The sequence below is a fragment of the Misgurnus anguillicaudatus genome, chromosome 9 (genome assembly GCF_027580225.2).
Source record: "Misgurnus anguillicaudatus chromosome 9, ASM2758022v2, whole genome shotgun sequence".
Taxonomy (NCBI): Eukaryota; Metazoa; Chordata; class Actinopteri; order Cypriniformes; family Cobitidae; genus Misgurnus; species Misgurnus anguillicaudatus.
In genome coordinates this window covers 21,976,663-21,983,195 of record NC_073345.2, presented here as the reverse complement: position 1 = coordinate 21,983,195, position 6,533 = coordinate 21,976,663, and the positions used below count along the sequence as shown (strand labels likewise).

Genomic DNA, 6,533 nt, shown 5'->3' with positions numbered 1-6,533 from the left:
CTACTCGATCCCTGATGCGTTCTTCCAGCCGCTGTCCGCTGCTACCGAACTACCACTATTTTACAACATAAGAAGGCGCGACACAACATGAAACTTTGCTCAAAAACTAAAAAGAAAGGTTTTGTACAACTGACTTTGGCTGTTATGGTGTCCGCTCGTCATCTCTGCCAGACGTAAATAATCGATTTCCAAATGCGAATGAATGAATCTCATGTGAGGCTCCTTTTTCAACTAGAAGGTCAATATTGTTTTTCACTTGCGACAAAACAACGAATTATCCGTGCATTTTTATGGAACTATGCTTAAGGAGATATCAATCTTTACTCTCCTCCCTCCTTATGTATGCAATTGGAGATCGATACATCTTGACTGGGAAGAAGGCGGTGAGCTGACGCCAAATCATCCAAAGTCAGTTGTTCAAAACCTTCTTTTTAGTTAACTCTGTGTTTACAAACAATGTTCTCAATGCTCGAGTTCATGTGTAGAGACACAAGCGATACTTCGAGCAATATATCATGTTGTGTTGAGCCTTCTTAGTGTTGTTAAAATATCAATTTTGATGCTCACAGCATATTGAAGCAAAGCTTCTAGTTCTTTTGCGACCACTTCAGGTCCTCAAAATGGCGGAAGACAAGTGAGTGACGTCAGCTGATATTCATGTATAGCACTTTCTACATAACAATTAACAACCAATTTTATTGAGAAAGAAAATGGTGCAATGACATCATTTGTGCCAATTTTAGTATTTTTTAAAGCTTCACAGGAATGTTGAAGCTTGGCTGTCCTTCAACTATTTTCAAAGCATTATTTCATTAAAATGTTTCCTGCGGCCATGAGTGATGAGAGATATGAGAGAGACCAGATCAATATGGTGAATTGTGTCTATGTTCCCAGTAAACAGAAGGGCTGCAGCTTTGAGGACACAACTTTTTTAGACACAACATTGACCAGGCCAAGTACCTTTTAATTATTTCACTTTGCATTACATTCGTTTCCACGACAAGCTTAACAACTAATCGATTTCCTTCTTAGGATCCTGAAGAGCTGCATTCAAGACACTGTTTATTTCTACCGAGTACTGTGCAGTACCCTAAGTAGCATGTTTGATCCTCGTGGAGAAGACCGGAAAACTGGTAAATGCATATCTTAATTTCATTGTAAATTGCATTGAATAAATGCAAATGATGTTTTTGTTGCATGAATAACAATATATACGTCAGGATAAAACAAAATGCATATGCACATGTATCGTTCACGTTTGGGTGGCAGTAAGACTTCTACCATCATGGTGCCCGTGACTTGCGTCTGACTTGACCACCCATGAGCGATCAGTTTTTCGGTATTTTTATTGACAGGCTGTCTCAGGTGCTGTTCTCCTTTCTTCCTCTTTTCTTCTCCTCTCTCACAAACTTTGGCTGCCTGTCAGGGCATTCGTCCTTGCATATGTGTGGCCATGTGTGGCAGGATGTGTGATTTCACATGAGATGTATGACGCACATCTGGTCTTCTGTGGTCTATCTTCCAACCTCATCATTTAGGTCTGAAATGCATTTATACAGAATAATCACCCATAATAATGCCAAGGGTCTTGACTGCGAGTAAATTTAAAGCATATGCATTTTTTAACAGAAGAACATTTGAAGAGTTTGGTTCCAAAACACGATAAACGATTTTTTAAAAAATGAGTTACCGCCAAAATTTGTATTGTATCTGGTCATTATTTAAAAGTAAATTTTTAATTTTACGCAAAATCCGATATCGTCCATGTTATTCTGTCATCTTTTCTCCCTTTTTTTTCCAAAACGCGATAGACGCCAGTCCTCCTTCTCTGCAGAATGCAATAAATCCCCTGAACCAATCACAGCGCACCATTCAACGCATTGTAAACAACAATGGCGGCGCGTTGGATACACACAGGAATTCTAGTTTTCCTCATCCACTTTGTACTGCGTGACCAACAAAAAAATTATAATAATAATACTTTAATGGCATTGATAAACCTGTGGTGGTTTTCTGTGACGGGGAAGAAACGTAATCCATCAAAATTGAATAATTTACATGAGAGGCACTCGGGAGACGGAAAAATGCCGGCTGTTGCTTGTTCTCACACAACAGTATCAATCTTCTGTCATGCTAACACATTGATGCCAAGGGATCTTATGAAAAACTTTCCATTATTTTACTCAAAGCCAATGAAAATCGAGCAGGACCAAAACATTTTACAGCTAATCACTGTCAAAAAAGTTCAGCGGCGACGTCACAAGTATAACAGCGCAACAGTGTTCTTAATATGACAAAGTAAGTGTTTTGATTAATGCCATTAATGCTTATTTTTTTTAAATCAGTGTATACCACTAGTCAACTAAATGAAAATAACATGGCAAATTTGGATGCACATTTATATATTGATTCAATAGATTTATAGCATTTTGAAAAAAAAAATTATTGCATTTTGTTGGAAAAAATATCTGTTTTTATAATAAATCTTTTTTATGTTTTTATAACCTAAAGATGCTATGTGAAAGTTTGTAACAGAAAATAGTGGTTTTCATCTTGTCACGTTTTTACCGAAATTAGTCAAAATGGATTTATTGCGTTTCGAAACCAACTTCTCAATTCAGATTTGAAATCTGCATTAAAACAACAACAATAATGGTAATAAACAATGCCTTTATGGAAAAAAAAAACATATAGCAAAAATCAAAATGGTCATGCTGTTTTTTAACTTCACTGGTAGAGCAAACTACAATTAAAGTGAATAAAAGTGTCCGCCGAATGTAAATTACGAATGTAAAATGAACTCTGTTCCTGGATTTTTATTTAATTTCTTTTTATTTAATTCTTGTATATACAGTGCACAGCATAAATGAGTACACCCCCTTTGAAAATTAAGATTTTTCTCCATTTATTAGTAAATATGAGACCAATTTCCTTTCTTTTTTACAATTTTTTTTTATTAAAGGGGACATAGAATGATTGAACGGAGTATTTATCCTTGTTCTGTGATGTGACATGTAGACAAAAATGTTTTTGTTTGAGTCTGTTATGCCTTAGAAGCTTCCTAAAAACCTCTCTCAGACAGCTCTATTAGGGTGGGGGATTTTAAACAAGTGGTTTTGCACCTATTTGGCACCCCCTACTGGCTTAACTTGCAATCTCATTACTGATTGGCTGACTTTGCTGCCACTCAAAAAATGTAGCCAATTATTTTAAAGTGGCGGGGCAGTTAGATGCCTGTGATGTCATAAGCATCAGTTTTTCAGATTGGGCTGTTTTCTGGCTGACATTTCTAAAAGAGGAATTTCTATGAGACTGAGATTTTTAGCATGTTTAGCACTTTTTGTATGTTTGTGAATGTGGGTAGACTACCATTATTCAACAAAGACAAGGTAAAAATGGTTTTTCATTCTCTGTCCCCTTTAAACATTTATTTTTATTAATAAAAGAGTGAAAGTCACTGACCATCTTTAGGATTCAAAAAAGAACTAATTTAAATCAAATGAGGTGTTGCAAAAATGAGTACACCCTGATGAATATGTAAGCAAAAAAAAAAAAGTGTAATTAACAGGAATTCACTAGGAAATATAATTAATCATCACACAGGTGGCCACATGATAACTGGCAATTGAGAGTGGTATTTAAAAGAGAAAATCCACTCTCATGTAATGGTGACAGAATAGCACCACATGGTAAAAAAATCTCAAGACATGAGAAAAAAAATAATTTCTTTGCACAAAATGGTCAAGGTTTCAAGATAATTAGTTAAGCATTGCTAATAAGTTTGAATACTGTCACGAAAGAGATCCAAAAATTAAAAAAGGATGGACTTTTGGGAAGCTCTCTGCAATGTCCAGGACGTCCACTAAAGTCAAAAAGCATTTTGTGATAAAAGAAGTTGGAAAAAAATCATCATGCAAGTTCAGCACAGTTGGCTAAAAATGAAAAATGCATGGTACCAAAAGTAAAGCATGGTGGTGGCAGTGTTCTTTTGTGGGCTTGCATGAGTGCTGCAGGTGTCGGAGAGTTGAATTTTATAGAAGGCATCATGAATACACAGATTATTGTTATATACGGGTCATTCTACAGAAAAGATGGAATTCAAGTGATGGAAATCTGCTTAAATGAACTTCTTTCAAAACACCCAAAACTTCTATAATAGCATTAATTAACTTGTCAAATCTATGAATCCGCAAAACGGGGAGCTTAATCTATGTTTAATTTTTAATACATTTTAATAAAGATTCCATGACGTTGTATCTTCAATACCTGACAAAATGAGAATATAATAATAGATAATGAATATGATAAAACATATAAACTTAAACATTTTTCCATCTTGTTTTGTTTGTATGCTTTTATGTTGGTCAGTTAAAGGAATAGTGCTTAGGAAGTACTCATTAAAGAAGTAACACCAATGACAGTAACACCAATGAAGGTAACACTAATGACAATTTACAGAAAAAACAAACATTTTGACAAAACGGCTGCCATTAGCCATGTGCTATTTCATCAGAGATGTAACAATCACATACTTATTCAGTATAATGTATTTTTATGTAAAGATCTTAACACTCCCAGCTATAAAAAAAAAGTAACACTAATGACATCCAAAAAATCTTATCTCAAAATTCTTAGATATATCATGATATTTTAGACAAATAAGGCAAGAGACTTCTATCACTGACCTCTTGACCCATGAAAAACTTCAAAGAGCTGATGCATTGTTTCAAAATAAAGGTGCTTTGGGTAGGGTAACACCAATGCATAAATTTGGGGGACAAATATTTATTTGATATTATTCATAGTAATAGTGTATTTTTACCATCTCAGTGTTGTAGTAAATTCATACAGGGTTAAAGGTAAATGTAAATTAGATTTGTTTTATAAAAAAACATGGTTTTAAATAAGAAGTACACAGTTCAACTTCCATGTATGATCAAAGGGACAGGGCAATTTTCAGGACCAGACATTTTAAAAAAAGTTAAAAAAAGGGGGAAAAAAAGAAAATTACATAAATAAACTCTCTTATCATGTTAAGGACAGTCTATATTTATTAAATACATATCATTATGGGATTATTGGGTCAAATTAAATGATTAAGGGGTCTGCAAAAGCAAGGGACAAGCATTTCCACCTTTTTTGTAGAATGACCCATACACAGAGGTCATTGTTCAATAATGGAGAATAAAAGATTTAACTGTGTGTTGTCAACTTCTTTATTCAATGTCTAGAAGAATTAGTGCTGTTTTAAAAAAAAGAATGGAGGCCATACAAAATATTGTTTAATATAACTAGGGCGTAAAAATACAGCAATATTTAGTAACAAATGGAAAAAAATCTTAATTTTTAAAGGGGGTGTACTCATTTATGCTGTGCACTGTATATGTACAATATTACATATATGGTGAAAGAGCTATGAAACGTTTCTTTTGAATTGTAGGTAATTTCAAACCTTTAAAAACACACAAGACCCCATTATACAGCAGGAGTATTATCAATCTATATACCGAGCACAAAAGCACAACACGTCTTATTTAACTACACAAAGGCTTAGAGCGCTGTGGATGTAATGGGTCTTATTGTGCGAGTGTGTAAGGACGGTCATCAATGTCCACCATCAATTGTTCTTCTTCAATGTGTTCCTTCTGAAGTGTTTGCCTCGTTTCTCTGTGGGTGTTATCCCCAGATTTATTTTGGCTTCATATAATAGCGATATCTAATTTTCTTTTTGGCTCCTCGTGGTGCTCCTTGTGGCACTTCATGTGCTTTAGACGGGTGTTAGGTGAATTCATGTGTGTACGTGTCCATTTCTCTGGCTAAATAACAGGGGTGAAATAGCGAACTGAGATTTGAAGCATCTCTGTTGGCTGTCCTCTTTTACTATATCAAATGCAGCCTCTCACACATTGATCCACATATGCTGAGAGGTTATGCCTGGTGCTTTGATAAAGGAGGCTCAAGCTGATGTAACAAAACTAAACATTACAGGATATAAATGATTTACGGCAACCATCTGTCACACATATGTGGCCTCTGTGAACACTTATCAGCACTGAGAGGATATTCCACAGGCCAGCATCATTCATTATTTAAATGCGTTAATGTTGCAACATATGTACTAGATATACATACTGTACTGTACCAGGGCCTTAGCTGTTTTTTATTTGCAAGCTAAAATCTGATGCTTGGAGTTTGTGAACCAAATTCCATCGAGGTGGTCCAAATTTTTTTGTTGTACCTGATTGCGAAAGTCTACCCTGTGGATACTTTATATAAACCGAATTATTGATACAGATTTTTGGAAAAATTGGTAAACCACAGCTTGCTATATAAATATTAAACATGACAACTAACATCCTTAAGCATGTTCTCATGGAAATTGCATTATTTAGAGACTGCCAGAGAGATGTTCTCACACAGCGGGATAAATTTCAGCTTCGCCCTAGCCTAGTTTTAAAACGGCGCCTGAGGACTTATGATACTCACAGTACATTTAACCTCATATTAGTTCATTACACAACTCTTTGAATAAT

General features: G+C 35.1%; 1 protein-coding gene across 1 annotated transcript in view; it reads left to right on the top strand.

The window, feature by feature from the left end:
• The first annotated feature begins 832 nt into the window (after positions 1-832).
• efna5a (ephrin-A5a) overlaps positions 833-6,533 on the top strand; it is a 99,305-nt gene continuing 93,604 nt past the window's right edge. The window contains exon 1 of the mRNA XM_073871308.1: positions 833-1,133. The gene's annotated coding sequence lies outside the window, so the exon portion shown is untranslated. The remainder of the gene's footprint in view (positions 1,134-6,533) is intronic.